Source organism: Mesocricetus auratus, unplaced genomic scaffold (genome assembly GCF_017639785.1).
Source record: "Mesocricetus auratus isolate SY011 unplaced genomic scaffold, BCM_Maur_2.0 Super-Scaffold_100007, whole genome shotgun sequence".
In the NCBI taxonomy this organism is placed as follows: domain Eukaryota; kingdom Metazoa; phylum Chordata; class Mammalia; order Rodentia; family Cricetidae; genus Mesocricetus; species Mesocricetus auratus.
Window position 1 is genome coordinate 18,029,322 of NW_024429191.1, and position 20,967 is coordinate 18,050,288.

The 20,967-nt window shown below is 36.9% G+C and overlaps 1 long non-coding RNA gene across 1 annotated transcript; it reads right to left on the reverse strand.

The window, feature by feature from the left end:
• Positions 1–877: 877 nt before the first annotated feature.
• Positions 878–20,657, reverse strand: LOC121141123. Its single transcript, XR_005878031.1, has 3 exons — positions 20,473–20,657; positions 18,961–19,069; positions 878–1,269 (listed from the first exon to the last, which is right to left on the reverse strand). It is a non-coding gene; the product is annotated as an uncharacterized LOC121141123 (long non-coding RNA).
• Between the last annotated feature and the right edge of the window lie 310 nt (positions 20,658–20,967).

Here is a 20,967-nt window from a genome sequence, read left to right on the forward strand (position 1 = left end):
GACACTAGAAGAAACCATCCTGAGTGAGGTAACCCAGTCACAAAAAGAGAAACATGGCATGTACTCTCTCATATATGGATTTTAGACATAGATCTGGGGAGTGCCAGCCTACAATCCCATGGCCAGAGAGTCTGGGAAACAGAAACTTCATTTAGTGGCTGATCGAAGAAGAGGCAGACTCCCTCGGTTAAGTACTGAGCTGAACTCAAGAAAGCCAGTAACAGAGAGGGAGGACTGATGACCAAAGGGATTATGACTGGGCTGGTTTAACCCCCAGAAACAGTTGACCTGACAAAGGTTAACTCTTGAATCCTAGGCATCAGCCTGGGAATCCAGCATGGGACTGATCAAGACCCCCTGAATGTGAGTGTCAGTGAGGAGGCCTAGGTAATCTATTGAGCCTTGGGCAGCAGATCAATACCCATCTCGAGTATACACACGGACTTTGGATTCCCATCCAACAATGTGAGGTGCACTCTCACCCAGAACTTTTGGGGAAGGGTCTAGGCCCTGCCCTATATGAAATGACAGACTATGGACACCCCCATGGAGGGCCTCACCCTCCCTGGGGAAATGAGGGGATAATGGGGGGGTTGGGGGTAGTGCATGGGAGGAGGGGAGGGAAAGTGAGGGGGACCTGGAACTGAGTTGTGAAGCAACCTTGTTTCTTATCTAAATTTAAACTGAAAAATAAATTTAAAAAAATTAAAAAAAAATATCATTCCTTCAATTTGTGTGACACATTCCTACTTTGAACCATCAGAACTTAGCCAAAACCGTAAGTAAATGTTTTATTAAATATTTATTAAATGCAATGAACTTAACGGAGATTATTTCATAATCCACAATAATAAAAATGCTAAACATCTATTGCTCTTTATTTTACATCTGCTTCAATACAGTGTCGTGTTTTAGTACCCCACCTCTCCCCATAACTCCTTAATATTTTCTTCTTCTGCAAAGGCAATAATTGAAAAGAAGTTTCAAAGACACATGGGGACATCTGCTCTCAGAATCCACTTGAAAAATAAGGATGCACAGAATAGGAAAGACAGCTGTGCAGTGTTCAAGAGATTTCTTGTAGAGCTGCGGGAAAGATCCAAAGGCATAAAAACACACAGGCTCACCCCAAATGAGAAATGAATTCTTACAGGAGCTACTAAGGCACCCAGTTGGATACCAGAGTGCAGCTTTATTCTGTCTTGACTTTAGTATCCACTGTTTCTTCAGGGAAGAAAGAAGTGTGATCTTGTCCACCTATTTGGATTTCTGCACAAGGAAAGAAGTACAGCTATAACTTTAGCCTCAAATAAAACAAACAATCTCACAAAGTACATGTGGAAGTCAGACACGTGCCTATCATTTTAACAGAAAATGATAAATCAGTTTTAGGATATTTAATATTTATAGCTTTGTTCACAATTAGGATTGGTTACTTTAAAATGCCTTAAATTTTACTTACTTTATTAATTTTTTAATAAATGTAGACTGAATCTAGGCCAGTTATATTGTAGTCAACAACTTACCACTGAAAGACAACTGCTACTATTACTTAGCCTCATTTATACTCTTTAGAATACTATGAACACTTACCTTTACCTAAGAGAATATAAGAATAATATAACTTGTCATTGTCCATACATATACACTATATATTATACATAATATGTGTTACATGTATAATATATAAAGGACAAGTTATATCTTATATACACGCACATACATATATATATGTTCATGTGTGAAAATATTGATGATTACCTGTAACAAAATACAATATCAACTTGGATATTTTTGAGTAAGATCTTTGAGATTCACTGACTCAAATTGTATTGAATCTGTTTGCCAAAGATTAGCTTGAAATTCAGGAAGTGGGCAAGTATTCATCTGTGGTTTCTGTTACTCACATTTGGAACTGTGAAGAAAACTTCTAATGTTATCTATTCAGAATATTATTCTTTAGACAGCTGTGGACATTTACTTGTCAGGCATGGATTAAACTACTACCTAAGAAGAATAAAATCTCAAGGAAACTTCCAAATAAATGATGAATATTTAGAACTGAAAGACACAGGGTCATCTAACCCATTCTTCAGAGCTTATAAATACAACAATTAAATCTCACAGCCAAGTAATGCATCCATGGAAAATGATTTTCTGTTTTCTCTATGACCTCGTGTTGAAAGATTCATGATGCTGCCCTATTACAGAGCTTCTACACATTTAGATGACTTAGCTAGTTTTTTCTATGTTTAATTCAAACTTTAGGGTAATGCCTTCTTTTTGCTCTTTAGCAAGATTTTATCCTTTGAGTGAAAGAGAGGGATGAGTCTGTTATTAGTACACGTGGAAACAAATGTCGCAGGATGGTATCATATAATGCTTTTGAGCCTACATGGCAAAACTGGGGTCCATGGTTCCATGTAAGGCTCCATCAGACATTAGTTCACTATTATGACAGATGCTTAAATATTAAGAATGCCTAGAAATTAAAAGTACTTTGTTTTAGTGGAGTGAATGCTGTTCCTAAAGCTGTTCACATAGAGTAAGAGGAATATATGTTATGAATATCCTGCAGAAATATCCTAGAATTAATTTTGTACGAATTGCCTCTTTATTAAATACACATTCTTCTTTTAGTCCTCCACAGTTAAAAGTGATGACAGCAAATATATCAATGTAACTAATAATGTTTCCTCCTGGGCATAAAAAAGGCCATTGGTCCCTTTTGGAATGATGTGTCTATAAGCACTTGTCAGAAAGGGGAAGAGTTGGAGAGGTGAATGCCAGCCTCCAGGTCCTTCATGCCTTTCCCACAGGATGGATTGGACTTCATACACACCTGCTCAGTGGTATAGTGAAAACGGAAAATGAGCTAAGGTCATTTTCTGTCAAAACCCCATTAACTACCTCAATGGGGAGAAAGAAGACTTATTTTTAATCCTCATTTGAGTGCCAAATACGTGAAGGAATATTTTTGACAAAAAAGCGCCATTGGTAAGTTTGATTTCTCATCTCCATACATGTGCTCTATTGTATTATGCTATGATTCTTTGACAGTATATTTATCAGCTTCAGGGTCTTATCCAGGATGAAACAAATTTTAGAAATTAGTTATCCTGCATGTTCTCAGTTCATGTAACTCCAGTGAAGCCCATTGTGGGGACACACAGTTAGGATAAGAGAAAGAAGTCTTGAGAGTTTGCCAAAAACAAAGAAACGTAGTAGTATTTTCAAATTTGCACTGTGTTTACTTAAGTCCCAACAGACCCTGAAATAGGTTTCCAGGGACCCTACAGCTATATGGTCAGAATGACTACACATGTTTCACTTCCTGTCAGATCCTAAAGTATAATATCCTTCTTACACAGGTTGGTACAAGGGATAATAGAACTATCCTCATAACTTCCTGATAGGTCAGCATTTTCTTGAAATTACTCTTTCTTCAGGGTGAAGAAAAAAATTTCTTTATATAATATATTTTGAGATCTTTAGAAGGGAAAACTCATGATAAATTTCAGTTATTATTATTACCATTATTATCTCTTACTCATTTAATATGTTCTGACACATTATATTTCCTTCAGGCCCATGGAACTTCTATTACGAATTATGGTTTATAAAAAAATTCACATATAATAGAAAGTTCTATGCCTGGAAATTTAGTGAACCCCATTTTTATAGGAAATCTGTCCCGTATGATCATTTTAAAAAATCTATTTTACCTTTGATGTTTACACTGCCATCAATGAAGTGTTTTATCAGAAACAATCCCAGATATAGAAAAAAATGGTTAGTGGAATAGAAAAAAGATTGTGCTACATGATCTGTTTTTATAAACCTACCCTGCATTTCAAGATTTCTTTCAGAGGTATTAATTTTTCCATATCTTCTTTATAAGTCTGAAATTGGTCTTTTTGAAAGAGGGTATGAATCTTTTCAAGGAGTGCCATTTAAACTCTGAGAGCATCAAATTCAAAAATGAGGAATCCTTATAAGGAGTCCATAATGCCTCAGTTTCAATTCATTGTGAAGACTACAGTGAATTGTGTGTGATTCTTCCAAAGTGGTACTTATTAGTGTATTGGAAAGGAGTAGGAATTGTAAAATGAGTGAGCATCTTTTCAGCATGTAAGTCACTTCCTGGGAATTAGATGCTTAGGGACACCTGCCTATCACAAGGTTGATTCTAATCTCAGCACTGCACTAAACTGGAAAATGGCTGACATCTCTGACTCAGGAGTAGTACTTGAGTAGCATATCATCTAAAACTGCAGAGCTCTTCATTATGTCTTCAACATGCATGGACAGTCAGCTCCACTACTTGTAGAATACAGATGCTGGTTCATCCAAGATTTGTAAATAATTAGTGGTAACAAACTTGCATCCAAAGTACCTTTCTAGAACAAACTATTCTGAGAAGAATATGACTTGTTCTCTTGTGGTCTAAAATTTGCAGTTTTCAGAACAAATACAGGCATATAAAAATGCTATCCAGATGTCAGCTGTCCCACATCCTATGTCCAATTTTGTGCTGTTCCAAATTCAAAATACTACTAAATCACTCCTGGCCGTCACTAAAAAGAATCTCAGATACCAGAAGTGAGATAGTTATAGTTTTTGGAAGAAATGGAGGACTGATCTCTACCATACATCTTATTCAGAACGTCAAAATTATTTTCCTCAAATAACACATCATCCTTCTCTTTCCCACCACTGGAAAGGATTGGGTAAAGAGTACTCTGCTAGTGCTCTAGATGCAGGCACTCTGACTTAGGCTTCCTCAATTGGGTACATTCTCACTGATTCAGAAAATCAGAAGACAGAGTTTCATTTACTCCTTGGGGGAAGATCAGAATACCACTTAAAACTAGTATCATTAATATCAGTATCTTCTTCCAGCATTATAGTCCTTCAGGTACCCTCAGTAGAGATGAAGGTGCGGTAGTCATTACAATTCTTCTTAGAATTATAGAGATGGGAAATCAGAAAAGTAAATATAACTAATTTGCATACACATATTTGCATGGATGTCTCTGAAAATGGCAAGCAGTGGCGAGCTTTGGCAAAGAGGTCATATCAGGGAGTGAAGACAACTCCAGATGTAATGTTTCTCAGCTCTGTGTTGAAAGTCCAGCAGAGGCCACATGCCATCTATCTAGGTGTTGAAGGACAGATAAATCAAGCTTGAAACATCTTAAATAGTCTGTGATCTACTTTGAGAAATCATATGTCTTAAATGTGAAAACAGGCACATGACCATGGATTTGTGGCAAAGTGTCCAAATAGCAAAGGCATAAACCAATGCAATACTGATGCATTTCTTCTGACTCATTTTTGGGAAAGTAATAAAGATTTAGATCACTATATTTCTTGCATAAAGTTGAAATACATAGGTATATTTGATCAAAGAACAAAAATCAGTGAGGTACTCATCCATGGATTTACTTAAATAAAAAACAACAAAATGTAACACTTTTTTTTGCAACAGGTTTTTTTAAGTATTAATTTCATTGTATCCTTGTATCATCATTTACCAAATTCACTAACTATATTTTTATGATAAAAATGTTTGTAGCACGAATATTCTATTAATAGTAACTCTAAATCAGTCAATTTTTCCAAACATTATAAAACACTGGTGTTTATGTAACAATTTTAATTATATCTTAAAGTATTTTCTAGACACTTCGTGGCACACTTTATGAAATACCTAATTGTACCTCAGGCTTTGCCAGACATTTGGTCTCTGTAGCAACAACTCAGCTCTGCCACTAAAATGCAAACATAGCCATAGGCAATTGTTTCATTGTGCCATAGTTATGTTACGATAAAACTTTATTTACAAAAACAGGTAGCAGATTCATTAACCTCAGAGCCATATTGAACTGACACCTAGGCAAACCCATATGATGTCTTTTATATTTGGTTTAAAACACTTAATTGCTGAAATGTTATAAAGGAAATGGAGAACATGTTATTTAGTTGTGTGTACTAAAATTATATATTATAGAAATATATTGAATATTTTATTTATGTTTTTATTAGAATGAAGTTATGCATTTACCAATATTGAGAAAAATTTATTTATGTATCTACAGATACAGTGTTTATTTGGATCTTCAAATCTGTATAACATTTTACTTTCTTATGTTCCTATGCTCTAGTAGAATGTAAATTATATTGCCTATTTCAACATCCTTTTTTGGTTTATAACAGTATTTGAGAAAACATTTATAAATTGAAGTTGTTTGTAAGCGGATATGACTCAAATCAGATCTTTCACAGGATTCTTATAAGGTTTTAGAGACTAGTCTTCAAAGTAATAAGAAATTTTGCCAATTACTAAATAAAACATATTTTCCACAAGCAATTCTTAATATTACTCATTAGGTTCACTTATGACTTTTACTTGAGCTTTTTAGTAAATTTCTTTTTTAGCTCTGCTGAGGACACTGTAGTAAAGAGAATTACTTTTCAGTACAAACTTTATCCACATCAGTTGTAACCCCACGAATCTATAACCATTTCAGATAACACATTAACGTGTGTCAGATTTGTTTAAAAGCACTGCCAAGCAAGAAGTGTTCATATGTAGTTTAATGGAACCTTATCCCAGGGAACTCTGCTAGAGATGTAGGAAGTACGGTAGGAGAGGAAAGAAGCTGATGAACTGTATTTACAGCTAAGTGAGTATCTGGAGCATAACCCTACTGGGAATTCTAATCTGCCTCTCTCACTGAGGCAAGTGGTATTAGCAAGTCCAGCTGGCTACTCCAGAGTTTGTGTGTGTGTGTGTGTATACAATACAGACAAGATACTAAGATGTTTTGCCTTAAATATGAAGAATAATGTTAAAACACAAAGTTAAAAAGCCAAGTCAGAATCCTTTTATTTTCAAGATCACAAGAGACAGTGTTACCCACTCTAGGAAAGAATATACATCAATGTTTCCAAATTCTCCCAAGACTGAGACCTACCTGGTGCCCCTGGGGCTGAATTTGCATGTTTTTTTACCATGTAAAAATAGAATTAAAACTTGAACCATGCATAAGAAGGCTGGTAGACTTGGCTACTATTAATGGTTGCATTTATAAAGTCAGCGGTATCTTTGCAATATTTTTCCCAACATCCTCCAAGGGCCTTTATAAACACTTTGTATACATTTGCTTACAAAATCCTTTAAAACCAAATCAATGCTTTATCTTTCCCATGCCTCAGGCCAGGAAAACTCCACAAATCTCTGATATTATACATAAGTTCACCTATTCTCCATGGGAATAAGCAAAAGAGTTCCCTCTCTTTCTCTTCTCTCTCTCTCCTCTCTCTCTCTCTCTCTCTCTCTCTCTCTCTCTCTCTCTCTGTCCTTCTGTGTATCTCTCTCCTTTTCTGTCTCTGCCTCTCCCTCTCTTTCTCCTTTCCCCTCTTTCTGTCTCACATGTTCCCTTCTCTTTTCCCATATCCAGCAAATTTTTTAAATTATTTTTTTATTTAGGTTAGAAACTATCTTGTTTCACATGTCAATCCCAGCTCCCTCTCCCTCCAGAAAATTACAGTTTAATGTCATTTTAAGGTAAAATTACCCCAAATTGTGAGAGTTGGTATTTCTTGAAAGACCCAAAAAGAAGGCACAATGTATACATCATCCAGTTCAGTGTAAGACACTGAACACATACAACTATTAATCATGAATTCGTTACATCAATTTGTTTATCTCTATTTTAGATACAGACTAAATATTTTTCATTTAGTTCCTGCAACACATTGCTAAACGAAATAAATAATTGCTCTTGGAAATTTAAGTGTTGAAAGCTTCATATTGTGAATTGTGTTTTTGAACAAAATGGGCAGATCAACGACAGAAGCAAATGCAAGTACTGTTGATGGAGGTGTTGTCTGCTGTGTGTTGAGATGCTGACTTTTATATGTATAGGTACAGATACAGGAAGGCTTTGTTCAGTCATGTGAAAATCACTTATATGACATTGTTTCCACATGCATTAATAAAACACATTTTCTTTCTAAAGCTTCCCCTTGATTTGGTTTTGTTTCCAAAAGAATACAGAAAGAGTCTACCAACTCTATGTAATCAGCATTTGATAAAAATAATCTAGTTGTCTCCTCATACCTAAAGATAATTTAATTAGGAGTTTAACTCACTGAATACTTTCATTTCTCTCCCTCTTAAATAAAAGTGTTCATTTGTGTCTAAGAAATTTTCCCTTTGTGGCAAGATATTTCTTAAAACGAAGGGCTGCTAACATGACTAACATGTGCTGCTTTGCCCTGAGAGTCTATAAACACCTTTGATATAATTAAGGGTAGTGAGATTAAGCTGATTTAAATACAGATTAAACACAGGTAAAAATTCACAAATACAAAGGTAACTATTAATTTCTGTAAAAATCCTTCCCATGTATTCAGCTACATATCCCAGTTTAGAAGCAAATTTGCTTTCTACACATACTGGTCATTTGTAGCTTTTCTTTGACATTCCTGAAAGTATGCCTATCTGATGATTATTCTCCCACCTACAACACAAATCCTTTATGGAATGTCACATGATTATTGTACAGGGACATCATCAGTGGAGGAGCATGAATTCAGGAGTACATAAAAATCAAGAGGTAATGAGGCTAAAACCCATTAACATGACAAATTCTATTGTCAAGAACCACATGCAATAAATATGTTTAACAAAATCAGATAGCAGGATGTAATTGTTTCTTGGTACTGCTCTCTGTAAAATCTGTGGCTTTTATAATCATTATGAAAGACCCTCTTAGTTTCAGGGACATGCAATTGTAGGAGAACTGAGAGTGTCAATCCCAGCTAGTTTGAAGGTATCCATGAAACATATTACCAGGATTGTGACAGGGAACTTAGTGAAAAGTTCACAATGAGAGTGTTGATTCCTTACAGAAAAAAATCAACTTACAAAACTGCAGTCAATTCAGGAATACCCAAGAGTAGGAACAATGATTATTCCCATGGAACAACATATCACCTAGTTACACATTATCAAATGGTCAGTCCTAAACTCATATGCACAAGTAACATTATACAGACTGGGCAGGATATATTTATAAATAAATACAGACTTTACAAATTGTATTTATAATATATATGCATATATAAATATAACTGCAATAACAATTAATTAAAAGCAGAGACATCAATTTTAAAGAAAACCAGGAAGTTATATTAGAGAGTTGTGAGCATGGAAAGTAAAGAGAGAAACATTGTAATTACATTTTAATCTCAAAAATATAAAAACCTTAAGGAGTTGCCAATTTGAGTTCCATATGCAGAATTTACCAAAAGATTCTACCAGGTTTAAGTTATGGAAGCTTTCTGTAAGATACAGACAAATATAAAATGCCAAGTTGAATTAAAATGTCTCTCAACTCCTCCAGAGAAATATGTGCTTGCTAATAAAAAGTAATATTTAATATTAATATTGAACACTCCAAAGAAGTGTTACATGAGTCACATTTAGTTCTGAACTCCAACTAGCACTTTTGAAAATGCCTATGAATTAGTTTCAATGGCTTGCTAGATGTCCATTTTCTATCTAAGTGAGAAACATTGAGTTTGTGTGTCCCAAGGCAAAGCTAGATAGAGTGCTAAAAGAATCTCTGGAGCCTGGATACATTAAGTCAAGGGAAAGGCATCCCACACAAAGGGGAAGCTAATCTCTAGAAACCCAGGGCTCCAGTTGCATCATCTCAGGTTTCCACATAATTATTTTAATTATCCAATCTTAATATCTCTCTTATAGTCCTTCTAAACTTTTTAAATTATATTGAATGCTGGCAAATTGAATTTATATGCTTTCAACCTACATTTCGGGAAATTAAGACATTCATGTTATCAAAGCAAATTTAAAGAGAAAACACAGTTTTAAAGAAATGTCCCCACTCTTTGGAATCTCCTGGCATGGGAAGTGATGGAAGGTTGACTTGCCTCCAGCAGACCAAGCAATCCAGAGTCTGCTGATATCTCAGTGCTAGCCCCTCCTCCACCCATCAGGAGAGGGAGTGTTTCAGACCCACTTGCAACAGACCCATTGGAATACTGGACCTGCTGCACCCACTAGAAGAGAACCTTGAAAAATACGTACCAGGAGAGGAAGAGGCCCCACCTGAACCCACTAGAGAAGGGATGGGAAGACAACAATATAAGAACACATTCAACAACAGAAAAACCAATATGATGCCACCAGACTCTAGGGACTCTACACCAGTAAGACTTGACCATCACAATACAAGTAAAGCAGAAGAGAATGACCTTAAAAACAACTTCATGAACATGAAAGAGACCCTAAAAGAGGAAATGAAAGAATCCTTTAAAGAAATGGAAGAAAAACATAAACAAAAATTTCATAATGAACAGAATACAAGAGATGGCAGAGAGAATCTCAGGCATTGAAGATACAATAGGAGAAATAAATTCATTGACTAAAGAAAATCTTAAGTTCAACAAATCCCTAACACAAAATATCCAGGAAATATGTGACACCATGAAAAGGCCAAACTTAAGAATAAATAGGAATAGAAGAAGATAAAGAAACCCAACTCAACGGTACAGAAAATATATTCAACAAAGTCATAGAAGAAAACTTTCCCAACCTAAAGAAAGTCATGCCAATGAAAGTACCAGAAGCTTACAGAAAACCAAATAGAGTCGACCACAAAAAAGTTCCCTCATCACATAATAATCAAAACACCAAATATAAGAATAAAGAAAGAATATTAAGAGCAACAGAGGAAAAATGTCAATTACATGTAAAGGCATATTGTATCAGAAATACACCTGACTTCTCCATGGAAACTCTAAAAGTCAGAAGGTCCTGGATAGATATTCTACCAACAGTAAGAGACCATGGATGCCAGCCCAGACTACTATACCCAGCAAAGCTATAGATGGAGAAAACAAGATATTCCACGAGAAAACCAGATTTAAACAATACATATCCACTAATCCAGCCCTACAGCAAGTACTGCAAGGAAAACTTCAACTTAAGGAATTTAACTACACTCACAAAAACATAGGCAATAGATAATCCTGCTTTATCAAGAGCCAAAAGAAAAAACATGCTTAATCCATACAAAATACTGACAACAAATACAAAACAAATAAGTATTAACACTCAATGGTCCTTAATTTCCCTTAATATTACTGGTCTTAACTCACCTATAAAAAGACACAGGGTAACAGAATGGATACAAAAACAGAATCCATCTTTCTGCTACATACAATAAACATACCTCAACTTCAAAGACAGAGGTTACCTCTGAGTAAAGGGTTGGGAAAAGATTTTACAATCAAATGGACCAAAGAAACAAGCTGGTATAGCTATCCTAATATCTAACAAATTAGAATTCAAACTAAAATCAATAAAAGAGATGAAGAAAGTCATTTAATATTCATCACAGGAAAAATACATCAGGATGAAGTTTCTATTCTGAACATCTATGCCCCAAATACAAAGGCATCCACACTTGTAAAAGAAACATTACTAAAACTCAAATCACACAAAAGACCTCACACAGTTATAGTGGGAGTCTTCAACACCCTGCTATCACCACTAGACAAGATCGTCAGAGAGAAACTTAACAAAGGAACAAAAGAACTAACAGAAGTTATGATCCAATTGGGTTTAACAGACATTTGTAGAACATTCTATTCAAACACAAAAGAATATTCAAACACAACAGAATATACCTTCTTCTCAGTGCCACATGGAACCTTCTCTGAAATTGACCACAGGCTTGGCAACATAGCAAAGCTCAACAGATACAAAAAAAAAATGGAATAACCACCATCAACAAAACAAATTGCAGAAACCCTACAAACTCATGGAAATTGAACAATGTGCAAGTGAACCATTCTTGGGTCAAGAAAGAAATAAAGAAAGAAATTAAAAGCTTCCTAGAATTTCAATGAAAATGAAGACAATATACCCAAACTTATGGAACACATTGAAAGCAGTATTAAGAGGAAAGCACATAACACTAAATGCCTACATGTAGAAACTGGAAAATAGTCACACTAGAGAATTAACACCACAACTGAAAACTCCAGAACAATAAGAAGGAAACTCAACTCTGAGGAATAGATGCCAGGAAACAAATAAATTGAATGTTGAAATCAATAAAGTAGAAACAAAGGAAACAATACAAAGAATCAATGTATCGAAGAGTTGTTTCTTCCAGGAAAACAATAAGATATACAAACCTTTATCCAAAGTAACCAAAAGGCAGAAAGAGAACATGCAAATTAACAAAATCAGAAATGAAATGGAGGAAATAACAATAAACATTGATGACATCCAGAGAATTTTCAGGCCATACCTTAAAAACCTGTACTCCACAAAATTAGAAAATTTAAAGGAAATGGACAATTATCTGGGTAGATATCACTTACCAAAATTAAATAAAAATAAACAGTTAAGCAATTTAAAAACAATTATAACCCCTAATAAGATAGAAGCAGTCATCAAAAGTCTTCCAACCAATAAAAGCCCAGGGCCAGATGTTTTCATTGTAGAATTCTACCAGAAATTCAAATGAGAGCTAAGACCAATACTCCTCAAATATTTCCACACAATGGAAGCAGAAGGTTCATTACCAACCTTTTCTTTTTAAAACCAGGCTACAATTACCTTGGTACAAGAGACACACAAAGACACAAAAAGAAAGAGAACTATAGACAATATCCCTCATGAACACTGAGGCAAAAAAAATGCTCAATAAAATACTGGCAAATCAATCCAAGAACACATCAGAAAAATCATCCACCATGATCAAGTAGATTTCAGCCCAGGGATGCAGGGATGATTCACATATGAAAATCTATCGAGGTAATCCACCATAAAAACACACTGAAAAAGAAAAAACACATGATCAACTCACTAGATGCTGAAAAAGCCTTTGACAAAATCCAACACCCCTTCATGATAAAGGTCTTTGAGAGATCAGGGATAACAGGAACATACCTAAACATAAAAAAGCAATATACAGTAACCCACAGTCAACATAAAAGTAAATGGAGAGAAATTCAACGTGATTCCTCTAAAATTAGGAAAAAGACAAGGCTGTCCAACTCTCCACATCTCTTTAATATTGTACTTGAAGTTCTTGCTAGAGCAGTAAGACAACTGGAAAGGGAGAAGTCAAATTTTCACTATTTGCAAATGATGTGATAGTTTACATAAGTGACCCAAAAAACTGTATCAGGGATACCCTTCAGCTAATTAACACCTTTAGCAGAGTGGCAGGATACAAGATTAACTCTAAAAAATCAGAGACACTACTAGAAATGGACTATAAATGCGATGAGAAAGAAATCAGAGAAACATCACCCTTTACATTAGCAACAAACAACATAAAATATTTTGGGTAATGCTAATCAAGCAATTGAAAGGCCTTAATAGCAAGAACTTTGAGTCTTTAAAGAAAGAAATTAGAGACTATAACAGAAAATGGAAAGATTTCTCATGCTGTAGGGTAGGTAGGATCAACATAGTAAAAATGGCAAGTTTGCAAAAAGCAATCTACAGATTCAATGCAATCCCCATCAAAATAACTGCACGATTCTTCACAGACTTTGAAAGAATAATACTGAACTTCATATTGAAAAAAAAAGACCCATGATAACCAAAACAACCATGTACAATAAAGGAGCTTCCAGAGACATCGGCATCATTGACTTCAAGTTCATTTATAGAGCTATAGTCCTGAAAACAGCTTAGTATTGGCACAAAAATATACAGGTAGAATAACGGAAATGAATTGAACACCCTGATATTAACCCACACACCTATGAACACCTGATTTTTGACAAAGAAGCTAAAATTATACAATGAAAAAAAGAAAGCATCTTCAACAAATGGTGCTGGCACAACTGAGTGCTGGTATATAGAAGACTGCAGATAGATCCATATCTATCACGATGCACACAACTTAAGTCCAAATGGATTAAAGATCTCAACATAAATCCAGGCACACTGAACCTCTTAGAGGAGAAAGTGGGAATTAACCTTGAATGAATTGGTACAGTAGCACACACACTGAGATCGACAATTAATAAAAGGGATCTCCTGAAACTGAGAAGGTTCTGTAAGGTAAAGGATACAGTCAATAAGACAAATAAATGGCAGCCCACAGAATGGGAAAAAATATTCACCAACCCCAGATCTGACGGAGGGCTTATTTTCAAAATATACAAAGAATTCCAGAAGTTAGCCGGCAACACACAAAACAATACAATTAAAAAGTGAGAAACATTGTACAGCCACTTTTTAAATCAGTATGGAGATTACTCAGAAAAATGGGAATAAACCTCCCACAAAACCCAGCAGCTCGACTCTTAGGCGTATATCCAAAAGATGTGCATTCATACAACAAGGATGTCTGTTCCACTATGTTCATAGCAGCATTGTTTATAATAGCCAGAACTAGATGCCCCTCAACTGAAGAGTGGATAGAGAAAATGTGGAATATTTACACAATGGAGTACTATTCAGCAGAAAAAAACAATGGAATCCTGAAATTTCCAGGCAAATGGATGGCACTAGAGGAAACCATCCTGAGTGAGGCAACCCAGTCACAAAAAGAGAAACATGGCGAGTACTCTCTCATATATGGATTTTAGATATAGATCTGGGGAGTGCCAGCCTACAATCCCATGGCCAGAGAGTCTGGGAAACAGAACCTTCATTCAGTGGCTGATGGAAGCTGAGGCAGACTCCCAAGGCTAAGCACTGAGCTGAACTCAAGAAATCCAGTGACAGAGAGGGAGGACTGATGACCAAAGGGGTTAAGACTGGGCTGGTTTAACCCCCAGAAACAGCTGACCTGACAAGGGTTAGCTACTGAATCCCAGACTGATGCCTGGGAATCCAGCATGGGACTGATCAAGACCCCCTGAATGTGGGTGTCAGTGAGCAGGCCTAGGTAATTTATTGAGCCTTGGGTAGTAGATCAGTGTTTATCCCAGGTATACAAATGGACTTTTGGCTCCTATCCAACAATGAGAGATGCACTCTCACCCTGGACTCTTGGGCCCTGCTCTGGATGAAATGACAGACTATGGACACCCCGATGGAGGGCCTCACACTCCCTGGGGAAATGAGGGGATATTGAGGGGGATTGGTGGGAGGGCGCTGAGGAGGAGAGGGAAAGGGAGAGGGACCTTGAATTGACATGTGAAGCAACTCTGTTTCTAATTTAAATTTAAATTTAAAATAAAATATAAAAAAGTGAGGAACAGAGTTAAATAGAGAATGCTCAGTAAAGGATTCTAAAATGGCTAAAAGATACCTAAGAAGTGCTTACAAGTCAAAACAACTCTGAGATACCATCTGTCCCTATCAGAATATCTAAAATCAAAAACACCAAGGACGGTTTATTGTGGAAAGGATGTGGAGAATGGGGAACTGTTGGTAGCAGTGCAAACTCGTACAGCCACATTGGAAATCAGTATGGTGGTTCCTCAGGAAAATTGAAATGAGTGTACCACAAGATTCAGCATATACCCAAGAGATACACATTCATACAAGTACATCTGTTCAACTATGTTCATAGCAGCATTATTTGTAATAGCCAGATCCTGGAAGCAACCTAGATGCCCCTCAACTGAAGAGTGGCTAGAGAAAATGTGGTATATTTACACAATGGAGTACTATTCAGCGCAGGGGGGAAAATGGAATCTTGAAATTCTTAGGCAAATGGATGGCACTAAAGAAACCATCCTGATTGAGGTAACCCAGTCACAAAAAGACAAACATGGTATGTACTCACTCATATATGGATTTTAGACATAGTATAAAGGATTACCAGCCTATAATCCACACCGCCAGAGAAGCTAGGAAACAAGCAGGACCCTAAGACGTCTGGTCCTTTGGCGAAGGGGAAAGGGACGAGATCTCCTGAGCTAATTGGGAACATGGAGGGAGGGCAGTGGCAGTTAGGAGAAAGAGAATGGGAGAAGAGGAGGGGAGAGAAGGTCATGAGGGAGCAGGAAGTTTGAGTCAGGGAATAGTAGAGAAGAGCAAGAAAAAGATACCGTAAAAGAGGGAGCTATTATAGGTTTAAAGAGAAATATGGCACTAGGGAAATGTCCAGAGAGCTACACAGCTGACCTCAACTAACAATCTAAGCAATAGTGGAGAGGCTGCCTTTAACACCCTTCCCCTATAATGATATTGATGACTACCTTATAGCCATCCCAGAGCCTTCATCCAGTAGCTAACGGAAGCAGAAGCAGACACTCATATCTAAACACTGAGATGAACTCCTGGAATCCAGACAGAAAGAAGTGGTGAGCAAAAATGTCAAGGCCTAGCTGGAGAAATCCACAGAAACAGCTGACCTGAACAAAGTGGGGGGGGGCTCATGGATGCTAGACTGACAGCTGGGAAAGGAGCATAGGACCAATCCAGACCCCCTGAATGTGGGTGTCAGTGAGGAGGTCTTGGCAATCTGGATATAGGTTAGTATTTATCCCTAGCATATGAATGGACTTTGGGAGCCCATTCCATATAGATTGATACTCTCCCAGCCTAGACACAGAGGGAAGGGCCTAAGCCCTGCTTCAAAGGATAAGACAGACTTTGAAGATCACCCATGGAAGGTCTCACCATCCCTGTGGAACAGAAAGGGAATGGGATAAGGGATTGGTGGGGGCAGGGAAGGAGGGAAGGGAGAGGGCACTGGGATTGACATGTAAAGCCAGATCGTTTCTAATTTAAATTTTTAAAAAGGGAAAAAGAGAAAAAGAAATGCCCCCAGTAGCAAAAATATTTGGGGTTTCCACATTCACTCATTGTAAAAATTTCAGTGAATATCATCAATGTATTGAGCTGTTAATAGACAGCCATCAGGCATGATTGAAACCATCCAAGTACCAAAAATCCAGTTCTTAAATGCTTATCAAATGGTATCACTCAAAAAAACATTCAATTAGATTAAAGAAGAACACAAACAAATATGGGTACTTAATTTATTAATAGCCTGATTGTTCCTAGGATGTTGAGAATGTGGGCTCTGTGGCAGGGAGACATACACACACACAGTTCTAATTAACACCAATCACACACGCTAATGGTAGAACCTACTGCTTAAGTAAATGAACATCCTTACCCCCGCTGCTTTGAAGAGCCTGATAGGCATGCACTTTATTGACAAAGTAAGCTAATTTACAGAGTGATTGTCCAAGAGGGAACTGCTGTTTATTTGCAGAGTTTTTCCCATTGAACTCACAGGGCAAACATAGCACTTACATTGTTAATTAAAATATCAACAGATAAAAACGTAAACATGGGGTTTTCTTCAGAGTGACATAACCTCATTCACTATCAGATCCTGATGTATCCTGACCATTGATTTCTGAGGACAGTAAGATCTAGACAAAGCTTAAGTGACTCAGCTTCATGAACAAAGGTGAGAGCTTACTGTGACAGAAACAGGAAAGCTTGAATCTGCTCATTCTTTGAGCATCTAGAAACCTGTGGAGCACTACATCCCTTTGTGCTGTTGGTGATACATATTTGCAAGTACCATAAAGGAACATCCTTAGTTTGAGTAATTGAGGGTGGTTTGAAGATAGTATGCTGATGGTGAGCTTCTTTAGTAAGTGAGCATAACTTTAAAAAGAGGGTTTTTTTCCACATTAGCTCTGAAAGGGAACTGTGATTCATATCTTAAGCAAAATGTTTTGAACCTTCCTTTCCTGCAAGTGTGCCAGGTAATTCTGTAAAAGAAGCCTGCATTGCTATGAAATACTGTCATCGGAAGGTACACGCTCTGTTAGTTTGATTAGTTTGGGTGGGTTTCTTTCTCAATTATTTTATCTACTTTGTCCTCTTAAGCTACCTGCTCAAGAGGAACTCTCACCTGGTTGTTTTCTCAGAAGGTAGGGAGAATAGCCTCACTATTTTGAACCAAGTCTGGTTATCTCAGGAAATACATATGTGATGGATCTGACCTTCAGTGCTGAGAAGAGTTCTTAAATACACTTCCTTGGGTCTAATTTTTCTTTTCAGATTTGATTCTTGTGAAGTCCAGACTTGTTTTAGCGGTTGGTGGCAGCTAGGGGGTGCGTGTGAGTGATCAGTGAGATTCCAATAGATTTCTTTTCTTACATCCTTGTGAACAGTCAGATTTTATCTATATCTGGCACTGTCATTCCATCTGAAGATAGCTAAAAGGAGGAATCCATAGCTGGTTGAAGAGAGGAGGGGAACTAGGTTAGCAGGTGAGGGAGGTCGGAGATGCTGATGCAGAAGACTTCCACTTGCCACTGGCCTGAAGTTCATAATGAATGGTTCTCAGCAGTTATTATGGAATTCTTCAGACAGTCATGAATATGAGCAGTCAGGCATACACACACACACACACACACACACACACATATATATATATATAAACTGTGAGTGTGTAGTGTGTGTGTGTGTGTGTGTGTAGCAAAAGCATGCATGAAATAGTGAGATAAGAATTTGAAAAGATGGGTTTCCTAGCTTATATACATGCTCTTTATCACATGGGAACTATGATGGGAGATAATATCTGTCCTTATTGCCCTTTTCTACAGTTTTGCTAGAAGGACCAAGGCAAGGTTTTATCAGCCTAAGCAGACAATACACTTCCCAGTGAACTAGGGGACCTTGGGTGGTGGGCTTAGGCAGCATTTTTGTAAGGAAAGAATAAAATGTGTCAGCAGTTTTAGCATGTAGAACTCTTTGGTGCTTTATCTACTTGAAGCTTTAAATCCAGTCCTTAACAATCAACTTGGAATTTGAAGTCACCAGTGAGAGTCTGTAAATTAAAAGTTTCTATTAGTCCTATTTACAAGTTTTACAAGGCAAAATGAATTCTAATAGTATTTAGCCCAAACTAAAAAGAATTGTTATCATTTCAAATATGTTATCAATAGAAGCTTGCTTAGATTATATACCTTTAAGTAAATGTTTGAAGTCGGCTGTGTATTTTATACTTGTCTCACATAGTAGTTTGGTGTAGTCATATTTCAAATTCTTAACAGCCACATGTGGTTCATGGTGACTCTAAGAAACAATAGAAATGTAAGCCTCAGGTCAGAACCTACACACAGGGAAGCTATGCTAAAACTGAGTTTCATTTTTCTCAAAAAAAAATTAGAAGGAAGACCAGGGTCACTACAGACATTCTAGTGATGTGAGGCTTAATCAAGGCCAAAGCCAAGCCCGAGGCAGTGGAGAGCAGAGCACTGAATAGTCTCTGAACTTGGTGGGGCATACTCAGGCATCATGAAGTACTGCTTAAGAAATAGCAGTCTCCTAAGCTGGCATGATTGCAGAAAAACATGTCAGCTCACAAGAAGTAGCCAAAAAAGAAAAATAGCTTCTCAAGCTTCAACCCTTTCATGACCAAAAAGTCTTTCAACTCTCAGGCAGTTGAGCATTTGAAGTTTTTATTTTCTTTGTGAGAAATCTAAAGTACATTAACTTATGGTCCTCTCTTGCTGTGACTCCCTAACGCTGTGTCTGTTTTTATCTGCAGTCCCAATCACTAGTACTGACACAAGGTACACACTCAGTAAATGTCAAATAAATAATTGGTTACTTGAGCACAATTTGTGTTTTTAAAACAGTGTGAAAAAATATTGCAAAACTTGTTTTATAATACTTTTCTTTTCAACAATGCAATTGAAGGCGAGGGTGTAATGATTTGACTAGATGTAATAACTGTTTATTGAAGATATTATGAAAAACAAAAAGAGTATATATATATATATAGTCACAAAAAATCTTATGTTTAATGTTACCTTATCCCTCAATATTATAATTGTGAATGGGTTTATAATCTTATGCTATGACATCTGGCTAAACACTGTCTCATCCTTAGTCCCTTGAAGACTTCCATTGTCATCTTCTTATCAGGGTATTGGTAAGTTCCAGTGCCATTGTCACTACCACACTCCTAGTGACACCTTTTGACCTCTAAATTGTTTAATAAAAACCTTTTCTTCCTCTTTACACCATCACATCTTATTTGTTAAATCTAAGATCAGCTGACCTCAAATTGTGTAGAAGATAGCATTGTTTCTGATCATTCCATGCCACTTATGTAGGACTCCATTAGAGAAAAATTGTCTTCATGCAAAGGTTCATACAATTCTCAAATCTGAAACAGCCACTCAGATTGTACATCACTAAAACCATATACATTTGCTTCAGCATAGCATTCTTAAATCCTGTTTATCTGTCCTTTTGATCAACTGGGGATCTTCTTTTAAAAGTTGCCCACTTCCATGAAGTTTCTCCCACCAGTGAAGTATCAGGGGGGATTCTCCTGTTCAGCATTTAAAGGTCTCAGGTTACATCAATGTGCAACTCCAAATATCAATCAACAAATTAATACTGGTGTTATTGTCACTGTGGCCAAATGCTTGACAGAAACAGCTGAAGAGGGAAAAATATTGATTCACCTTATGATTCAGACTGTTTTCTAAATCATAGCAGGGAGGCAGGCTCACTGGAGCAGGACGAACCAGGATCCCCAGGAAGCAGAGTGGAGCAGGAAGGGGCCAGGCCAAGATAGAGCCCCCAAGGACATAATACCCTAGCTTCAAGCTTCTTTCAGGTAGGTATGAATTCTAGCTAGTCACCACCTCCCAATAGTACCATCCTGTGGTAGCTCCACCAACGGAACAACCCATTGTTTTGTCACAGCCTTTTGATCTAATCCTCTCTGAAAATGGCCTCACAGACCACCCTGGGGTATGTTTCACTACTCTGGGTGGTTGTCAGTTCAATCAAGTTTAACCAAGACTGAGAACAAAGGTTTGCTCTGTCAAGACATATCTTATTTGACTGTAAATCAGGACGCTACCAGGATTTTCTCCATCAAACAATCAGCATGGAAAGTAAATGGGACAGTGCCCAAACTTCAACCATTTTTAGCTTTATGATCTGAAAAGGCA